The sequence below is a fragment of the Leptinotarsa decemlineata genome, unplaced genomic scaffold, assembly GCF_025532065.1.
Source record: "Leptinotarsa decemlineata unplaced genomic scaffold, Ldec_3_MD MMD2_tig00026328_RagTag_RagTag, whole genome shotgun sequence".
In the NCBI taxonomy this organism is placed as follows: domain Eukaryota; kingdom Metazoa; phylum Arthropoda; class Insecta; order Coleoptera; family Chrysomelidae; genus Leptinotarsa; species Leptinotarsa decemlineata.
Window position 1 is genome coordinate 34,987,485 of NW_027412688.1, and position 22,957 is coordinate 35,010,441.

Genomic DNA, 22,957 nt, shown 5'->3' on the forward strand with positions numbered 1-22,957 from the left:
AGGATTTGTGGTAAAACTTGGGGCTCAGGCCTCAAACAAATCCATTGAATTCATTGTGATGATTGTCAGACCAATGATCACTTATGGTGCAATTGCTTGGTGACCAAAGGCTTAACAGAAAATGGCCCAGACTTGTCTGGCCATCAGTGGTGCCATCAGTATCACACCGTCAGCGGCCATTGAGATCCTTCTTTCTAAAGAGAGAGGCTTGATGGACTGCATATAAACTTGTGCACATTGCCAATTGCACAAATCAATTTAATGCAGAGTGCAACAGACTGTTGGTTTACACTGGAAGTCACAGCATTCTGGAAATGACTTCTGACTTCATGCCTCCAACTGTCAGAGGGAAATATCAAGAGCAGATAGTTGTTGGTACACAGAGGGATCAAAAATACTTTTCGGTTCCGGTGCAGTTGTTTTCAGTCGCAGACTCAGGACAGAGATATTAACCTGCCTAGGAACCTATGCGATTGTATTTCAAGCGAAAATTTACGCTATCGAATTGTGTGTGAGAGATTGGAAAAATTCAACCTCGTACAGAAGTCAATGAAAATATTTTCGGACACTCAAGCGGCGTTGGAAGCTCTTGGCACGGGCAAGCAAGGGCAACGTCTAAATCAGTAGCAAATTGCCAGAAAAGCCTCTTTCCTTGATAGGAAAACTTAACAGATTGTCTCTAGGCTGGATTCTTGGCCATACTGGTCTGGAAGGTAATGAGCTTGCTGACTCCCTTGCAAAGGAGGGTGATACAAGCAGTTTCATCGGACCAGCACCTGTCATTGTCATCGCTTTAGGCTTTGCCAAACAAAGATTGAACACCTGGATGGCAAGAAGATTTATGGACTTCTGGCAGAATCTTCCAGGATTGGCTCACTCCAAGCCGTTCATTCACCATTCGAAGCTTGATACCAAACAGTTGTTGGACTACAGTAGAGATGAATTACTACGTCTAACAGGCCTCCTTACAGGTTACTGTTATCTGAATCATCATATGTAGAGACCCGGACTGCCGAAAGACGGTGTATATCGCCTAGGTTTGGAAAATGATGAAACAGCAGAGCACATACTTTGTGCCTGCCGCCCCGCTGGGGATTGAATCAGGTTTCTAGAGTTCGGCAGAACCCTACTCTTACCATCTTACCTGAGAAACCACTCGCCATACAAACGAATTGGCTTCGTTAAGAAGCTGGGTTTATTTGGTCGAGTGTGAATAGGTGTGAGCCACAATGAACCCTTGCGGGTTGTGGTGGAGGGTCGAATAGGCCCATTCACTTTGAACCTAACATAACCTAACCCGTCTCCGTGAAAACAGATGAGGTATTTCCACAAGTGCAGCACACATACATCGAAGGCATCAACATGATCGAATTCTACCGAGCATCCAAGTGCTCGCTACAATTCGAAGCTACTGTTTGAACAGGAAAAAAAGAGGAATTTACTTAGATTGTGTTTGGCTACCTGCACTCAATTGCACACGTTCCGGTATTTTTTTTTGTATAAGTGAAAAAATGTTTTTGTTTTGAAACCATAATGTCGTTTCCATAATACGTTTCTTTCTGGGGGATGAGTCCTAATTCATACGAACACAGTAAAATCTGAATCATATTGACGTCCCAAAAGGTACATTTAAAATGGGATGGGAAATTTGAGAATAACAAAGTTATTCATAATAACGTCCTGAATAATACATAGAAAAGAAAGTAAACTACATTCGGGTCATTCACTTACGTCATCACTCCTCATTATATGTATTTTATCTATTCGTTGAACTCGAAACAATTTTGCCTTTTGGAGAATGGAAGAAGCATGTACCTGACCAAAAATTAGGTATAATAAAACGTATGCAAAGAGTGCAAAATTCCCCACATCATGAAATATTGTACGAATAGATTGGATAAGAAACCTATTGGTATCGATACTTTATTTTCAAAGTACTCTGAAAAATGGATTTTCAAAATGGACTTCAATGATATCACTGATTTAATATTTTCAATAACGTCAACTCGGAAAATTCTGTTCAATTGAATCTTTTCCGAATTGATGAAATACATATTTTCATCAGTGTTAAAAACCAAATTGTCAAAAATACTAATTTCTGAAAAATATTCAATTCTCCAAATTCGTAGCCTCAGTGCACCTCACTATAATGGTCGATCTAGTGAAAATTCATTTACCTAAATATAATTCTGATATTCGGCAATAATGCAATAATGCTGATTGGTTATATTAGACTTCGACCTAAAATCGGGAACAAGAGTGTAGGGACATTCCACTGGCACCTTCTTAAGAAAACAGATCCATCACCCTTGAAAATGTACCATCGGTAGATGTACCTCATGATTCATATTGTTGGCTGGTTAGATTATATTTTTGAAAAAAAGTGTACCATTGTTGAGGGGTATGTTGTACCTTCATTTCAATAAACTTGAGTATTTTCTACCTATGATTATTATTTCTATGTAAATCCTACCATCCAAGTTAACCCCCCAACTCGCGAGCCATTTGGGCTCACGACATGTGCTGGAGGCGCCAGGCCCGAACTGTGCTTCAAAAATCACTTGAAAGTGAATTTTTAGACTGGCCAGTCGGAAAGGAGATGGTATCATATAAGATGTATTTGCTAAAACTAAAACCTGTTGTATTACACTCATGAATAAACGATATATGATTCGTTCCATAAGATATCGGAATATTTGATCTTTTTCCATTTTTGAAATGTTATCTTCCTTATGGGATCAGAAAAATGTTATTCCGGCAACTGTTAACAAATCGTTATCGCTCAGGAATGTAATTAATGAATAAGCACTATTGCTATTTTCATATGCGTGTTCTGAAATACTCTGGTTGTTCCTCACTACCACCTCTGCAGCACTCTATCCTAATCTATTCTACCAAACTTAGCCTTCCAGAAATTGGAAACTCCATTTTGAACTCAAAAATTGGATAAATCCCAGAATTTTACATCTCACCACTTTCATGCAGAAACAGCTCTCAAGGTATTCAAAAATGTTTTCTGGCATGCTTGTGCATTTCCATGAAAACACAAAAATGTTTCCTTCCTTTCTAGATTGATTTGCACAATTTATTTCGCAGTTCGACTGTGAGTTGAAATTTTATAATAACATCGATGGGTGTCCTTTTCCTGTTTGTGTTGCTACCGCTTTGAATCGAACGATTTCACCTACGTAGAAAAAAATATGTAATTTATTGGCGAAACGACGATTTTTTTCCTCCGTGCACAACGGCCGGAATCGAACGCAGTTATCACGTATCTGTGCGGAAAGCGCGAATAATATCGCCATTTTTCGATCGGCATGAAAGTTCACCGGGAAAAAATGCTCCAGCCCCAGCTACGTACGTGCCTTTCCGTCAGACCTTTTGATGTAATTTAGAAATGGGACAGAAAATCGAAAGGTCATTTACATGGACGACTGGACCGGGCAATATATCTCTGTCAACTGCTATTGGCGGAACGGGATTACCTAATGCGAAAATAGACCAGCCGACAATTTGGACTTTTCATTTTCTAGCTTCTCTGGAATAGGCCAGTTCAGGTGAAAAAATAAGTTGAAGGGAAAAAGTTTGTTGCGTAATAATCCAGAAATATTATGTAAAAGTGAAGGAAACATGTCAGAGATTATCACTGGTAGCTGGATCATCAAACATGGCTGGACTCACCTTTCCTCAATGGACAAGCTTGAGAAGGAACAGGCGATGACAGCGTATCTTACAAAGCGCCATCTGTTGGATTGGTAGGAAACTCAATCAAATCAATCAAATCAAAGATAAAAAAGGCTCTTCGAGGCGGTTTATTACAGCATCTCATTTGTTTCCTCTCAGGCAGCACTTCTTTCATTACTTTTCTGATGGTGGCCTCAATATCAGCAGGCACTGCTGTGCAGGTACAGCAGGCATCTTCCTCGGTACCTCGAACTTTGCTCTGGCTCGTGCAAGATTGTTTTGCAGCCTCAAACTCCAGAGCGCTTGCCAGTGCATCTACGAGATGTTTGGTATGAGCTAGCGTCAAGGCCTGCCTCGTTTCTTGGTCCATCCAAGAATGCCTGAACTGCTAAACGCTCCATTACATTTTCTGGTGTAGCAGGATATGCCAGACGGACCAATCGGACAATGTCGGCTTCAAACTCCTATAGGGATTCTCCTGATTTCTGATATGGTTTTTCAGCTGTGAATGGTAAACGTGTTCTAGATGTGCCTGTCCATACCGTAGCTCAAGATGCTTCATGAGTTGGTCATAGTCTTCCTGTTCTTGGGCCGTGAGGGTTTGCAAAATATTCGTTGCTTCCCCACGCAACACCAGTGTTAATGGTACCGCCTTTTCTTCTGCATTCCATCTATTTGCTCTGGCTGCAGCTTCGAATTCTCGGCGGTAATTTTCACAGGGAGTTTTTCCGTCGAACTGGGGTGCCGTACAAAATTATTTCTATGCATTTTACTGTTGCTTTCACTGCAAGGCAACTTGTTGACACCAAAGCCTATACAGAAAGCATTTCTGATTCACACAGTGCCATTCCAAAAAGCGTTAGGTCAAACTACGAATGCATAAATAGCATCAACTGTTTTCATGAAACCAGCCTCAGTAAGTGAAATCAGTAAACGAAATTAGTTATAAGGGTCTGCGTATGTATGTTTTTCCACAAACTGTAACCAGTCAGGGGCACCCATTGTGGACTCTAGAATTGCGCATGGGTTTCCCAGATATTTAGTTACAGTATAACAGTATAAAGTAAACAGTCAACATTCAGACTCTATAACTGCAGCTTATATAAATATTGTAACAGAATAATAAGTGAAAAAATAGTTGAAAATACGCTGATGATGTGAATCAAGTAGAGCTGATGATACAAATATAAGTGTATAACATGAAATATATAATGAAGTGAGTATAATGAAAAGAACTAACAAACAGATAGAATAAGATAAAGAAATCAGAACTTACAATATCATGATCATGCAAGTAACATAAAATATATAAAATGACATGAATTGAACCATATAAATGGATTAATTGAGATAAAATAGTTGATGAGTTATGTTAGTAGATTTAACTGGATCACAATATACAAACATTTGAGTACAATTGAAATTCTAAACTGTTTTGAATATCCAGTCAAACAATAATATTCAATGGCTACTCAAACTAACACGAATGTTTGTAACGTAAGTCTTCCTGTCACATGTAAGTAATTTTTTATGATGTTTTCGAATGAACTCATCGACTGTTGTCCTTGAGTCCGGGTTGAACCGCGTCTGGAGTTTTGTATTGTCAAAAACTCCAGCCGCGGTTCAACGCGAACTCAAGGACAACATACTGCTCACCTCGGAAACCTATCCAAAAATTTGTTTGTTGTATCTTGAGTATGTTTTGTTTCAGTGACCATTTTGGAGGTCACAATCTGCCTACTCCTCAGATTGAACCTAGAGAGAAATTATGACGAGACCTGGAAAGTAGACAGATTGAGGCCCTGGCGTGAGGTCACATCAGTTTCTTAAAAATGGATCCAGAATGGGAGCCGAAACGTCAAACACAAAACTTCAGACGCGGTTCAACCCTAACTCAACGACAACATATCTGACGTGGATCTTGTATTCTTCTTTGAAGGACCTCTGATTTTTTCGGAAGTGTAGCTGTGTGTGTGCGATATCTCCTCATTTCAAGATGCCGTTAGAAAACTCAATCGACGAATATCATAGACAATCCAGGCTCTTCAAGGCAATCCGTTGAGTTGAAAAGCAAAGCACCAGACACCGCTACTTCGAACAGCTAGGCTGAGACACAAATGTATTGATGGACTCAACGGTCCCCAAAGTACAAGTTTGAGTGAGTGAGGCTGATATTTTTTTCGTATAAAATAAAACCCACAGCACAATTATGTCGTTCGGGATTATTCCTAATCGAGTCAGAATATAACAGCATCATGTTTTTTAGTAGGCTATATTTGTTTCTTGCACATGCTCACTCGTAATCATATTTTTCTCTACTCACCAATTCATACGAAGAGTGAAGGTATGCCTGTAACAAAAATTCAGTCGTCATGAGATGAAATTGAAAATATCGTGTTATTGAAAATATTATTCATGAACAACCTCATTCCGAAGCCATAAAACTTTATGCTAAAATAGTTGACGGATGAGTCAGTTTTTTATGTTTCATTGTTCTAACTCTATTTTTTCTGATAGTTGCCCACATGAAAATATTAAATCGATAACATGGGAAAATTTAAAAAAATATTAAACTGGAACGAATTAAATGAATGAGTTTTTGTACAAACCAACTTCTGCTCAAGACCAAACGTATCTATAAAAGAAACCGTTAAACACGAACTTGGTGCTCAACACCTTTCCAGATTTTACAGCTTACGTTACCGGACTATTATCCGTGAATAAACTCGTAGAAAATTCGGACTTTCAGCGATCAGTTACTCTGTGCCTTTTTTTCACAAAAAACGGGTCGTCGCTCGATTAGAATTGGCTTTTGAATGTCCGTATTTGTAATTCTCGAATCTGAATCGATCCAATAATTCACTTCCCTAACAATAACGAGTCCTAATGGAATAATCGAAATTAACAGGGTATTTAACCAACCAGTTCCAGACATTGTGTGAAAGACCTAGCACGTATATGACTGTCCAAAAATCATCATACAAACTCCATCATTTAGTGAAAAAATTCAATGAAGAATCAAGGATAACAAATATAGAAAAAATTTTCAAATATTTTCCCTAGAAGATAAAATATTTATTATAAAATCAACTTGAACTCTCAATTGAATTGAAAGAGATTTTTTTTGTAAGAGATTAGTTTTTTTGGGAAAAAGGTTTTGGCTTCTTACGTTTCCATCATCATAAAAAGTAGGAGAAACTTTCGGAGAGGGGAGAAATTATCAGCTTCACTGAAAACTCTTCACAAAGCTATGGAATAAAGAGTTCAACCTAAACAATTATCATCGTTGATCAGATCGTACTCCAGAGATTTGTAATGGAATCGAGATAATCAAGGACACAATTTAATTCTTCGATGACAGGAAGTAATAATTTTAGTAGTAGGTATTATTTTTTCAACCTAATTTTGCGCTGGTCAGACCCTATTCCCTAAAGCTCCGATATATATAGAAGGACGAGCTGGCATTATCAACTAACGACACCTCCCCACACCGTGGGGTAAGTGATCTTTGAGTCCGAGAATTATGTGCCCTGAGTAAGCGAAATGAGTCAATAATGACAGCCATCTGCATTTATCCGGCTGAGATTTCTGCCTTAGTGCGGCGAGCCGGCATGATTTTGAGATTCGAGAGGAGAGATGGCGTAATTCCACCAAGCACTCCAACTCAGAACAACCATCTCGACAGAGTGGTCTGCTTGGTCTGCTTCAGAGAAGGGACCATGGAGAGAAGAGGATTTGAACTTCTGACGACTTAACAGGCTACATCCAGTACCATTCTACCATTTAGACACTCCAAACCTAGAAGTCCATGGCCCCCCTGTTGTCGGGAGACGTAGAACCGTGGAACAGACAATTTGAGATGCATGGAGGTGCATCATTTTTCGGGTCTTTACGTCAAGTTAATACAACTCCTCCCCAGTCTACTTCACTACTGCAAACGAGTAAAGTAAGATTGGAACGACATCATTGTTATAATAGAAATGGGTGCGTAGTTTGGTAGAGTTATCCAAAATGGTACTGACGAGGAGACAAAGACAAGTATCTGTACCCGAGACATCGAGGTACACTAGAAGCTTGATTGCTACAATCTGGAGGAATTTTTTTCATCAATAATTTTTATATATTGCATTAGGTATCTGTGAATGGTATTTGTTTCAATTTCTTCACGAACATTCCGATTCAACTTTCATTTATTGGAAGTTTCGGTTGGACTTTATGTTTGAGTTCACATATGAATAAATCGCCTTTCACGATCTACATATCTTTGTGGGGAATTTTCATTGAAGTTGCTTGCTTTCTTAATTTTTTTGAAAGTTTTTTCTATTTTTTTTTTATAATGATGATGAAGTAGAAGTGCAAAAGGTTTCCTTTCAAAAATGAACTAGATCCATTCAAATCAATCAACATCAAAATGAATCGTATCTTATAACACCCCCTAAACAACATTATTTTCAGCAGGCAATTATTATTTTCAGAACCTAGAAATTTTGAGATATTTTCCAGAAATCCTATACTATCCTTCACTTTTCTCGAAAAAAATCCAACATATAATCTCTTGTTCACCAAGCTCATTCAATCAAAATGCGTGCAATCACATATTTTTTTCGAATTATCTACAAAACTAATTTTTTCAAAATTCTACTTTTGAACAGAAACTCAGGTGTATAATAATTCAAATCTATGATCTGAGGATTTGATGAAATTAATATACATCCAAGTATTAACCCATTCAGACCAATTAGAACTGAATATTAACGAGGCCTAATCTTTCAACGGGCGAATTCTAGCACGATATATTCAGAATGTTCAGGTACTGTTATTATTTCACGTTTGTTTGAAGGTGGTTGACAATGTTGTGGTTGAAAGTTCACATTGCTGAGCACAAGAAACACACACAGCGAGGAGAAACCAGCAAATCCGGAATAGCAGAGCATGTTTGGACTCATCAACACAACATCAAGTGGGCTCAAGCTGAAATCATCCACAAAGAGGAACACTGGTTTAGGAGAAAATTCAAAGAAGTCGCGTATATGTTATCCAACAACGCATTTAGTCAAGCTAGCGTAGAGATACGTAACATATGGAAACCTCTAAAAGCCAAACGGCCATCTCCCGCCAAAACCAATGAAGCGGAAAGAGGGAAGAGGGGATAGGTGAAAGCACTCGAATGACCTATAAATAGTCCAGTTATCACCCGAAGACGATTGTGGATACTAACAATCGAAACGTTGTGACATAAATTGGTTTGAAATCTTTTTAATTTTTTGTTAATAATATTTTTAATTTTTTCAATTCTTTCAGCTTTCATCAATATTTCAATTTTTATTTGTTTTTTGTTTAATAGAATTGTTATTTTCGGTTAATCTTTTTGATTTTTTTCAGGGTTATCAAATCAATTTATATTATATTAGACAATGGAAGTCCGAACTGATGAAATATATTATTTCACGTGTTATTCTGGTGTCCATATATACATAAAAAAGAAACTGAAATATAAATTAATATCAGCAGATATCTAAGTTCATTCCAAATCGTCATGAATGGAGCCTGTATTTTGCGTTAACAGTCCAATTTCCAGGTGGAATTTTTCAAAAAAAGTCTCATTCAATGAATTCTATCAGATTTTAGGAATAAAATGGAATGCTCTGAACAATTTTGCATAAATAGCATGTCATTCATAACAGTTTCAATGAAATAATATTCCACTGATCCAAGCAACAAATAACTGAATTGAAATTTGGGATAACGAATATATATTTTGAGCAAACAATTGCGTTATTATTGGAATATTTACCGAAACATTCTGGTGTCTATTTCATGAAACGAATTTTCATATGCCTCGAGGTGACTGAAAAAAAAATTCGAACATACACCAAAAAATTTAACAAAAAATAAGCGAATCTTTCAAAAAATCAATTATGGTAAAGTTCGTCTGGAGCATTCATAAAATTATTAGTTTTTCAATCGTTCACATTTCGAATGATGATATAACTTCATAATATGCAGTTGATTCATTTCTGAAGCTCTCATTGATTAGTTTCATTTTTCCGTAATAAATCGGTTGGGTTCGAATTTGTGTCCATATTCCAGATCAATTGTGTTACGTTATTTTATTTAGTACAAGAAAAAGGTAATGTATAACTCTATCATTCAATGAAGAAATTCAATGAAGAATTATGGATAACAAATATAGAACAAACTCTAAAATATTTTCCCCAGAAGAGAAAATATTAATTATGAAATGAACTTGAACTCTCGATTGAATTGAAAGAGGATTTTTTTGTAAGAGATTAGTTTTTTTGGGAAAAAAATTTTGGCTTCTTACGTATCCATCATTACAAAAAAAATAGGAGAAACTTTCGGAAAGGGGAAAAATTATCAGCTTCACTGAAAACTCTTCACAAAGTTATTTAGTTCATGCAGATACAAACTGGAATGAAGAGTTCAACCTAAACAACTATCATCGTTAATCAGATCCTATTTAGAGATTTGTAATGGAATTGAAATACTTGAGCTTCTGACATAATAACAAGGGACAGAATTCAATTCTTCGGTGACAGGAAGTAGTAATTTTAGTAGTATTATTTTTTCAACCACAGTTTGCGCTGATCAGGCCTCATACTCTGAAGCCCTGATATATTCAGAAAAACGAGCCAGCATTATTAACTAACGACACCTCCCCACACCGTGGGGTAAGTGAGCATTGGGTCCGAGAGTTATGTGCCCTGAGTCAGCGGAATGAGTCAATAATGACAGCCATTTGCATTTATCCGGCTGAGATTTCTACCTTATTGCGGCGAGCCGCTCCCGGTTGGGTTCGAATTTGTGCTCATATTCCAGATCAATTGTGTTACATTATTTTATTCAGTACAAGAAAAAGGTAATGTATAAGTCTATTATGCTGCGAGTACTGAAATTTTTTTTCTATATTTGTAATGGTCTTCAAGAATGAAAGAAGTGTTATTTATTGGTAACCCTCTGAATCACATCACGTTGCTTCAAAACAAATTTCCATTCATAAAATTCATGTGGCACTTATATAAAAGCTCATATTGGAAGACGGTGGTGCTTTTGAAATAGTCGTATTAAAAATCCATGATGTGTTTAATAATAATAATAATAATTTTATTGCAATACGATCTACAAGTGGACACAGCAAAAGTCAAACTTTCGAGAAGTTAATTCTCATTCACCCTGGAATTACCAATTTCAAAATTAACAGATATTAATGTATCATCATCGACAAATTACAGTTGAAAATTATATAAATTAAAGATTTTTTCAAAAATATTCATAATAAACAATATTTACATAGCTATTTTTATTGATGATTTTCGTAACAAATTTCAGATTAGTTAGCAGTTAAACGAATAGTAGAAGTAGTAGTAGAAGTAGAGGAGAGAAAGTATCGAGCAATGAATGTTATAATAGCAAATATTAAGGAATCGTCCAAAACCAACCATATATATAGAAAGATTAAATGAGGAGAAATAAACTGTAATGAATATTCTCAAAACTGTTAGTCTGTGACACCAACATAAGACTGCAATGAATCGGCAAGTTCTCGAAAGAAAAATGTAGACTTCTGAAAGTAACATGCAAAAACCCCGCCGATGCAAAGGAAACACTCAAGATTAGTAAGACACTGCACACAGTAAAAATATTTGGGGATCAAACGGTAAAACAAAGGGAGAATTATAAAGTAGTGACAAAAAGGCTTCAAGAAATCATTGAAACAGAAGACAACTCGAAAACTATCAAGTACATTAACTCTATTCCTACAATAGTCTATGTAAATGTAGGAAGTTTAGTAGCTCATAAGACTGATATTTTTCTAAATATTGTAAGTTATAATCCAGCACTGATAGTTTTGAGTGAAGCAAGAACAACTCCAGATGTTAGCAATGCTGAAATATATACAGATAATAATAATGTAATTCGATGTGATAGTAGCAGCTGGCATATATATAAGGGAACATAGAATACACATCTTTAGTCAGTGAACCTAACTACTGGATTCAGTTTGTTGAAATTACAATCAATGGGAAGAAATGGTTAATAGGAGATATTTATCATTCGCCTAATGAAAGCCATTCTAGGTTCCGGAAAATATCCTTGAAAATTATTTCTATAATAAAAAGTGTACTCTGACTGAATATTTCAATATTGATTTAAAAAAGACAGTTTTTATAGTAAAAAAGTCATACATGTATTCAACTCATTTGGAATTGATCAACTTGTTACTGATTACACGCGAGTGACAAACAACAGCAAAATCTGTTTAAAATCTGTTTTTTCGTTAATCAGCTGTCGCCTCCATACGAATGACAACTCTCAGAAGTTGATAAACTTTGCTAAGGACTAACGAGGTCTCACCTTTTAACGTGTGATTCCTAACACGGGTTGGACGATAGCAAGTGAAAATCAATCGTTCAGACTAGGGCTTGAACCACCGACTAACATAGCAGTTTGTCTGGTTCCCTTTCTCTCACGCATGCATCAGTGAAAGACAGGCTCCTCCTCTCTCGTCAGACAAACGCTCAGTGTTCAGTGTGCGTTACTGTTGACAGTATTATAAAAATCTTACCAGCAAGCATGTGATATTTTCATTACGTGTATGTGTATTAGTGGTATCATTATTTAATTCTTCAAAAGTAATAATTGGCTTATGGTAGCTATAATATAAGTACATACACAAAATAATTAATGAAAGATTTTAATAATGAATGACCTTTCGTTACATAATAATATACATTGGATTTTAGTGATAACCTAAGCTTTTCACGAAAGTTTTGATATTGAATAGTTCAACTTAGATTAGTTCAAGTTATCACTTCTGTCCCTAGATGTACAAGTTTCATTTTCTCTGTATTTCATTTATTTTCAGTATTTCGACTTTATGCTCATGTGACAATTTTTTTAGCGGATATAAATCACATCCTATTCACATGTCCCAACTTCAAACGGTACCGGATGGATTCCTTGAATTATTTGCTTTCCTGGAATGTTTCGTTTTCAACCAATGTAACAGTCTTTTAGCTACACTCAATAAAAAAATACGGCATAATATATCTCAAATATGAATATAAAACGTAGTAACTCGATTGATTCCAAAAGTCTGTGGCAAAATAAACTCCGGAAAAAAATATTTCCACTTAAATTTTATGGAAGTAGTTGGGTCGAGTGGAATTCGAACAAATATTTGAATTGACGAATGTTCCCGTTTAAATTCACTGCTTATTATAAAACAAAATTCCTCGTCGCGCCGCCTCTGTCTGTGGGCTGAACGCAATAAACTCTAAACCTAATAATTTAGCCCATAGTGGTATCACCAGTAATAATACTATAGTATTCATTGTCGCATAATACAAAAAAAATATTTCCTGAATTGAAAGTGGAACAAACTAAGCTCAAATGTGCCGAAAACGACGTTGTAAACAAAAAAGCAAACAGCAGCAGAACATAAAAGTGCCTCTCCGGCTCCGGGGTATTTATAGCAGATAGTCTATTGTGTATCACAGTACTTGAAGCAGTCGGGAAATTGATATATAATACCCGAACAATGAGTACAAGTTTCGTATATCCCTTCCGAGGGAGCTACTTAGTAGAAAACAATACCAATGCTTTCGCTGTAATGAAATCGTGCAGCTCTCAAGGGAACGCAAAAACAAAAAGTGTATTACTCCATGTAGGCGAGTGAGCACGACAATGGTTTGATAATTGACTAACAATTCAACTAATAGTCTTATGAATATTGATGATCATGATTCCCTATGATCCGAAACAATTGAAATTATGCAAATACCTACATTCTACAAGAGGGAAATTTATGACAGTTGCTGTTCGAATCATTGACTCTAATACATTGCCAGATTTCTTCATTTCCATTAGTGATAAGGTGCATTTATATAGATGTATAGGGTCTTCCAACGGGGACTTGTTACGTGCCAAAAAAATTATCGTCCCCAATCACTATAAATTAAAAGGTCAGATAGTTTCTGAAGGGTGCGGTAACAGACGCTCAAGAGGCACGCCCAAAAGATTGCACAGCAGCTTAGTCGGGTATAGAGTAGGTTGAACTCAAACACTCTCTATACCGAATATAGAAAGGCAAAAATATATATTTTTGACTATATGAATAAGGCGCCAGGCGGGTTGGCTCTCCTTGTTCACCTTTCACTGCCTGAACCACTGTGCATGATGTATTTGACGAGTGCATTGGCTTGGGATGTGGGGGTTGAGCAAACCGACCATCCACGTAGCCCCGCTGGATACGGGAATGACAGAATCACTTGTGGTTCTGTTATTCCCTAACGGAATGGCATCCTAACGATGTCTTGATACTGAGGTGTGTGTATCCGTGCCGAGAGGATGAATGACACTGAGTCTATCAGCTGTCTCTACGAAACCTTCAAGTTACCGAGCGCCCTCTCGGCGTAGCATCGCCCTGTCACGATAATGCGGGGCTCTGCCGTGATTGACCTTCTTTCCCCAGCTACTCGTGGAACTTTTATGGACAGAATAAACTGAAAAATTCATTTTGACGCTGAGTTTACAGAAGAGATGGATGTCGAGCTTACGACTCCAACTGGCCTCCCTGTAAATTTAGATCAGGAGCGAGAGCTTCTCAACTCTCCAACTTCTAATCCAATAATTGAACCTAAAGAGAAGGTTTGGTGGTGCAGCCAGGAAACGACTGAGTCGCCCCCTCAAGAGCGTGGTACCTTATAAAACCGCCTTGCACCAAATTCTCGGGCGGCTTTCACAGAATCTGTCTCAGGTGGAGAAACATACCCCCCATGAGCACATTACCAAACGTTTGTGCTCAAGTGATGATTGACCAAAACCAGAGGCAAAAAAGCTCTGCACGGTTCAATCCAAGTCATCGTCAGATGTAGCTGACGTGCAAAAACCCTCATATGGGAAGGTTGTCGCATGTATCAAGGAGGGAATCTCACTCCTTGACTATCCGACTTCTTCATTAACGATGAAACAGCAGAGCATATGCTTTGTCCCTGCCCCACTGGGGACCGAATCAGGTATTTAGAGTTCGGCAGAGCCGTACTCTTACCATCTGACCTGAAAGACCACTCACCATACAAACTAATGGACTTCGTTAAAAAGCTGGGTGTATCAGATCAGAATATAAAAATAATTTATTCAAAACACAAGTCTAGATACCCCTCTGCCCCGCTGCCAAACCAACAAACATAACGATTTTTGTCACTTATCACTCATTTCTCTCATTGTCTATTTGTCAATTACATGTACAAACGCATATGAATTCTTCGACGCACTGTATTAGGGTTAAGTGGAAGAACATTTTCGTAGTAAAACTATCGTTTGTCTGCAGAAAATGAACTTCGCCCTTTATTTTCAGAAATGTTTTTATTTTTTTTTTTGCATACAATGTTAAAATCTATATGTATATTATTTGAAAATAATAAAGACCTTTATTATTATTATTATTATTATTATTATTATTTGGTCGAGTGTGAATAGGTGTGAGCCACAATGAACCCTTGTGGGTTGCGGTGGAAAGTCGAATAGACCCACTCACTTTAGACCTAACCTAACCTAACCTCACTTACAAAAATGATCGAGTCTAAGTTGGGAGATATGGTTCTGTCTCCAAGAGCCAACACAAATCAATTATAAATACAAACCTCAGTTAACCCTTGGTTCCTTTACGATTTTGTATATTTCTTGAGTTTTATGAAATGAGTATAGACAGAACTATAGAATAACAAGAATATATTACTCATCCCAAACACTTTTCTTTGTAATTAGAAATAAATAACTCGAGTTGTATCAACCGTTATTACCCCTACGTGATCACTTTGAGTGTACACTTTCAATATTTTTAAAGGCCAAAGGCTCTTTAAGTGAAAACGGATGTAGTAATTAACTGAATTTATCCTAACTATTAGTTTTTCAAGACATAAGAAAAATTAAAAAAATCATGCAGTTCATCTGAGTAATGAATGTCCCTTGGCACATGGCACACGGTCAAATACCACGCCAATCGGTTACAATTTCTCGAGACTGCCTCAGATATCCAACTTCCGGTAATGAAATATTGCGAAAATAAGCGTATGGAAGTTCTGTACGAATCCAATGACCGAACAATCAAATGAGTGAATGATAATGGTTAAGTAACTGACGATAGTACTTAAGGTCAGGATCAAGACCAAGACCAGAACCCTATTTGATTGATTGAGGGTATTTTCGACAAACAACGTTTTGCCGGATTACGTAAATCCTTCCTGAAGAAGATCACTTTAATCGCTGTTATCGCCACAAAGTGATGGAACGATATGCAATTGGTTGCTTGAAAGCAAAAGTGCACTTATTCACAGGTTGTGAGAATTTTAATTCTTACACGACAGAAAAATTCTTAAGCACTAGCACTTCAACTTGGCGAATCCGATATTTTGATCTCTCCCTGCTTCCTATGGAAATTATAAATCAAGTTCAAATATCCACTTGTCTATCTTCACCTAATTCAATCCGATATTTAAAAAACAGGAACTGATAAGTAAATTATACTCGTCAACCAGTGAAACATCATGAATACGACAATCTCAGGTGTTCCGCTATACACCAAGAATATGCAAACCACTTGACGTTTGAGATTTGACCTGTGGCTAGTCGATTTCGCGTTGCTTACAAAAACTCAGCCCTTCGCAGACCACTTGGCAAATTTTGGTTCGTGATTTGGGCCTGTACCGGTACAAAATTCATCTTACTCAGAAACTGAAGGTAGACGACCATAGACAATGATGTATGTTCGCCAAATGGGCTCTGGAACAGTTGGCAACTGACCCTAATCTCCATCGAAAAATTAGCGATAAGGCTCATTTCTGGATAAATGAGTGCGTGATCAAATGAAATTGTCGAACTTAGGACGTTACCAATCCACGTGGGATCCAAGAGCGTCGAATGCATCTGAAAAAAATCAGTGTTTGATGTTTATTTTAGGCTGGCCACGTCATCAGTCCATATTTCTTTGAGAACGACGTTGGTCAGGCCATCACGGCGACCTGAATTGGATGATCTGAACACCAACGACATAGTTTCAACAAAATGGAGCTACGTGCAACACATCTTATGCAACAGTGCACGAGCGAATTGAGGTTATGGTTATCTCACGTGGAAGTGAAATGGCCACCGAGATCGTGTGATTTGACCCCGTTGAACTTTTTCGTGTCGGATTTTCTCAAGTGGCAGGTCTATGCAAATAAGCCACAAACCACTGCCATCTTCAAAGCCAACTCATGCTATCGGTCAAATTCAGCCTCATTTTTGAGCCAGAGTCATGGAAAATTGGACGTTTCGGATGCGTTCAACCCAGACACGCCGTAGCGTGGACATTTGTACGATTTTATATTCCACTCATAATAGTATATTGATACTATTATGTGTGGAATATAAAATATGAATATGAATAAAAATTATGATGATATCTCAGGCGTTTTATTTCAATTCGAAGATAGAAAGCGCCTAATGAAAACCCGTTTCTGTGAAGAAAGTATCGGAAATCGATTATTTTAAAAGTCGGCGTGAAAGGATAGTCGCGGAGTTTGGGCGCCATACATCATTCAGTTTCCATCCATCATTCAGTGATCAATTTGTTGATTTACCTCAAACGTGTTTTACAATGTCCACAATTTGTTCCAAATTCTACATTGCAGTTGGAATTTCGTGTGCCGAAGCGCTGAAAATATTCCATACGATTTACGATTTTATCAAAAACACGCGCGTATGGCACAGTGCATTTAAATGTTGTCAAGATGTGGTGGAACATTTGCCTCGCTCTGGTCAGACATCGACATTCTCAACTGAACGTAATATCGCTGAAGTGATGGAAATAGTGATTGAAAATCTTCGTTTCAATCAGTTCTTACCATTTTAAACGATCTTAAGGCATGAAATGCGTTCTGCAAAAATTCAAAAGCGTCAACGTCGCTAAAGACATGTTAGAACGAGTCAATTCCGCCCCTCATTCATAAAACGCATTGTAACTGATAATGAGACATGAGTTCACGAATTTGATATGCAAACCAGTCAACAAGTTTCGAAGGCGAAAACAAGAATTGCTTGTCGAAGCTGATCAAAAGTGAAGGGTATGATCGGGTTTTTTCCGTGCACTCAATATTCTTGCCAGAAGATAAGACAGTAAATGAAGAATTCCATCTGAGCGTTGTGAAGAATTTGAGAGAGTAAGAAACAGATATATGGATGTGGATTTTGCATCACGATAACGCACCATGTCACAAGGCTATCATTGTGAAAGAATTGTGACCATTAACCCACCAAATTCATTGAACAGCCATGGTATTCACCTGATATGGTTCCGAACGATTTTTTCTTTTTTCGTTATTCAGATTACCACTTCGATGTACCCATTTTCAGCTGATAGATGACTTGAAAAAAAACTGAAAATCGATTAAAAAAAATGCGTTTGAAAAATGGTCTAATAATTTGGTTGTTAGGATAAATAATGCATTTTTTTGTTTCATTGGCCAATTCTTGTTAATTTTTTGACATAATTGTGCAAAAACTTTTGTGTAATCCAAAGAAATATTGAAGATTGCAATCGAGCAATGATGATTTTTTAATGTGATTATTTACTTATTTGCATTCCACTGGAGCTTTGGAGAAATCGAATCCTATATTTTGCTCACTAATCACTTTCTGGAAAATGAAAAGGTAGGATCAGTGAAACTCTTGCCTTGATAGTAACTATTCGAGAGTTTTATATGATAAGCAACATCTAGGTTTGATAACTTAAACCTTCAAACTCAAGGAGAGCATTGACTGTTAGCATAAGAAACTGTTGTAGTCACAAACAATCGAAAATTTGTTTCTCCATTCATTTAGTCAAAATTATCTGGAGTTTGCAGAACGCAATGAACGTCCATATTTGTCGAACAGCCACCGTATTGACCTGATATGGATCCGAACGATTTTTTTCTTTCTTCGTTATTCAGATTACCACTTTGATGTACCCGTTTTCAGTCGATAGATGACATAAAAAAGAACTGAACCATTCGAGAGTTCTATATGATGAGCAACATCTAGGTTTGGTATATTGAACCTTCAAACTCAAGAAAAGCATTGACTGTTAGCATAAGGAACTGTAGTAGTCACAAACACTTGAAAGTTTGTTTCTTCATTCGTTCATTCAGAAATATCTGGAGTTTGGAAGCACCGAGCAGAATGCAATAAATGTCCAAATGAGGCACCAGAAAACATAAACAAAATCACGAAGTCGTTTTGAATGATCGAAAAGTGGAGTTGCGTGAATTGGTTGACATTATAAAGGTATGAAAAGAACGTGTTGGCTTTATATTGCATGAACATTTGTGTTCGGTCTCAAAATCTTGCTATCGAAAATATTATTTTTTCAAGTGAATTGTGAATCTTGAAAGTTTAGTATTTAGCCTAGAGTTGCCAGCTCTAAAATTCGTACAACAAAGCAGATTGTTTCATGGCATTATTTTTATTTCAGGTATTGTTAACTAATCTTGTTTGAGTTGTTTAATTTTCATTATTATCAAGGGTCTCCCAATCGAGGTTTTCCAGTTGGTCTTCTGATGCATAGGTTTTTTCTATTCTACTCGAATATTTTCACCTAAGCAACCCGTATATTTAAACCTATGTCTATGTAAATATAGTAAGCTACGATTATCTAGATTTCCAATTCCTTTATTGTTTCCTGTGTCCCATATCTTGGGACTTACCCGCTATTACGACCTTTCAAACCTCTCCCTAAAATTACCAAGCTAAACCCCTTCTCTAACTACCTAAGTAAAACATTCAATTTGTAAAGTAAAATCATTACGTTTCAAACCTTGTAAGAGTACGTACAGTTAGAATGAATCTTGTCTTGTCTACAGTATATCTAGCCAGTTATTTTTCTTATCCTATCTTTTCACAAGAGTTATTGTAATTCTTGTATGCATTAAGCATACTCACGATAAAATAATCGTAGGTCGAAACAATTTGACTATGTCATAAAAGTCAAAACGGGCTTCTGCAGTCAACTTGCTGCTGATCTCCGCCGAGAAGTCATCGCGGCATCCACCGTACACTAACTACAAACTTGCAGTCGTAACCAACCGCGTACATATTGCTCTCACAACATTCAATTTTTGATGTCAGTTGCCTCAACTGCATGTGCGGTTTATATGACCGCAAGTCGGCCACAAAAATGTGATTGGGTCAACCGCGAAGTGCAGTCAACGTGGCCACAATGTTGTGGTTGCCTCAACTGCAAATATGTGGTCCGTGTACGGCCGGACTAAGTACGGCTGCACTTCGCGGTTGACCCAACCACATTTTAGTAGTCGACTTGCGGTCATATAAACCACACTTGCAGTTGAGGCAACTGACATCAAAAATTGAATGCTGTGAAGCCAATAATAAAAAAGTACACGACGGTGTACGCGGTTGGGTACGACTGCAAGTTTGTGGTCAGGCCCATAAGAAATACGTGTAGTACAGTATTTCTTATGGGCGGCTTGAGTTCGCTAGAACGCGACTGCAATTGTGTGGTCGATCTGCAAAATGTAGCTCGTGTACGGGCGCTCTTGCATGTGTAGATGTGATATTCAACTAGGTCGTCAGTTCTGAGGAAACATCTCCCTTGGGGATCATTTCTGGAATAAACCTTATATTAATAGCTTTCCAAATTTAAACAAGCAACGTAACAAAACCCCATCGTCTCTCCATTATGTACGGAGCAATTCAATCCGAGTTCTGCCAACATAATTCGCATCTTCTCAAGTGCGAATTCGAGTAAATCGTTTGACACGAACTTGAGAGGTTCGTATGCGTTATTGACATTTCTCTGACGATAATAACCGAGTGCGACGGACTGTTTTCCCAAGTTAATTATGCCACAGATGGAATTCTATATCAATGTGCAGACAGACATGCGGCAAATGCTTGAGGAATTTCCGATTTGTCCATCAAATGGTCGCTGAGGTATATAATTGGGAATAATCGTGCTGGCGGGACGATGATTTGACACAGACAGTGTTATGTACTGCAGAAATTCTACAGGGTGCTGATTATTTATGTTTCAGACAGAAAATACGCCCTCACTAATTTTTCTAGAATATCCCTATTGTATGCTCATCGAAAATTCCCGTCAATAATCCCATAAATGTTCACGAGATATCATAATATATCGTTTGTAGCTACGCAGATTATCCTGGATAACCGATACTTGGGATATGTTTTGCTGATATTCAGATGATATCTGAAAGATATCTATAATAGTTCACTCTTGTGAGACATTCCAAGTAACATTATGCCTTTGCATTTTCGGGGTGTTCCCCCTATCCTGTCCTCGAGGTATACAGAGATTGACACACACTATACAGGGTGTAACTGAATAAGTGAAACATTCAAGGAGGTGAATTCTTATCGAAGAAAAGATCTTTCATATAAAGAAACTTCATTGGAGCATCCCTTGTTGAGATACAGCCCCTCAAAGGGGGTACATGAAATTTGTATAACAATTTTTTTCACAAGCACTGAAAAAAAAAACTTAACCGGAAATTCATTTGGTTTACCCCATGGTTATAAGGGGTGAAAAACGCAATCCCTAAAACTTGTTTCCAATTTAACTTTTTGTCTTATTATTTGTTTGCCATTTAAAAATCCATTTCCGATAGCCTGGTTCACTCTAAACAAAAAATGTCTCTTGGGTTTTTTGCCCAAAATAAACCAGTTCGCAGCAAAAAATCATTTTACGAACACCTACAGTATTGTTATTTTGTAGTTAGTACCTGCATTAAACGATTGAAGGGTACTAAACAAATCTAATTTATTAATAACAAAACACACAACATGTAGAAATCATCAATATGTCTACCTTCAGACATTACGCATGCGTCTAGACGTCGTCGCATTGAGCCACGTATTCGCTCAAATATTCCTGGAGTCTCTCTGATTACCCTGCACGCATCGATGATGCGGTTTCTCAAGTCCTCTACATCGCGAACAGGAGTACGATAAACCAAATGCTGTAAATGGCCCCAAATAGAGAAATCGAGAGAATTGAGATCCGGGGATCGAGCGGGCCAGTTATGTGGTCCTCCTCGACCTATCCACTGATTTGCATATGTTTCAGTTAAATGCTGACATTGTACTTGACTGAAATGGGCGGGAGCCCCACCATGCATAAAGAAAATATCTCTTCTGACGCCCAAAGGAACTTCCTCCAGCAGTACTGGATGCACTCCTTTTAAAAATTGCCTCACCATTTAATCGAGGAGGTAAAAAATGAAGCCCAAATGAATCATCCCCAATAACTCCGAGCCACACGTTAAGAGAAAACTGTTCTTGATGGTTAGTTTCGACAATAGCGTGAGGGTTTTCATCAGCCCATATGTGGTAATTATGAAAATTAATAATCTTGTCTCGAAAAGAACTACATTCGTCTGTGAATTCTATCGTCTTCAGAAAGTCACAATTTCTTCTAATCATTTCCAGCATCCAATTGCAAAATTCAAGACGATTCGGAAAGTCTCGCGGTTACAGTACCTGTACTCGTTGCAGATGGTAAGGGTATAAGAGTTCCTTTAAATTTCGAAATACCGTCATAAAATCAACATTTAACTGAAAAGAAATCTTTCTAGTACTGGTAGTACTAGAAAGATTGCTTTCAGCTAAATTATTAGCTGAAAGCTAATAAAGTACTGCTTTCTCAAGCTGTGGTGTTCGTACTTCTCGATGGCGACCACAATCCTGCGTTCTTTTGTCGAATGAATCATATATAGAATAATTCCTGAAAAATTGATTATCACAGGTATCACAATTTTCTTATTATATGTCACACGTGGAGTGTTTTTCTCCATTACTCTATTTTTGTCTATCTGAGAGTATCTCGATAGAGTTTGGATATATCGACGATTTTTGTTGACGTTTTTACTAGACACACACGTTTTTACTGAATCAAATACGAACAGAAATCAAGAAGGTGTTACATCATAAAAGGCAAATTCAATCTGTAGTTTAAGGTTCACTGGCTATGATTGGAAATATTGTCATTTCTTCTTTTCAGCAAAATGCGGAATATATTTATGAGTTTCTACAATTTTCGAAATGAATTCAAGACGATCAGAGAATTGAAAAAATTTTGGGAAACTTTGTAGCATTTGAGTTTGTGTTATTCGGTTGATAATTCTGTTAATAATGAGAGAAATGCACAATTCCACTATCATTAAAAGTTTCTACGTCATTCGTAATAATTTGAGAT

The 22,957-nt window shown here is 37.3% G+C and overlaps 1 protein-coding gene across 1 annotated transcript in view; it reads right to left on the minus strand.

Moving 5' to 3' along the window:
- kek3 (leucine-rich repeat, immunoglobulin-like domain-containing kekkon 3 protein) overlaps positions 1-22,957 on the minus strand; it is a 600,794-nt gene that overhangs the window by 428,539 nt on the left and 149,298 nt on the right. Inside the window, 1 exon segment of the mRNA XM_074182347.1 lies at positions 6,008-6,034. The gene's annotated coding sequence lies outside the window, so the exon portion shown is untranslated.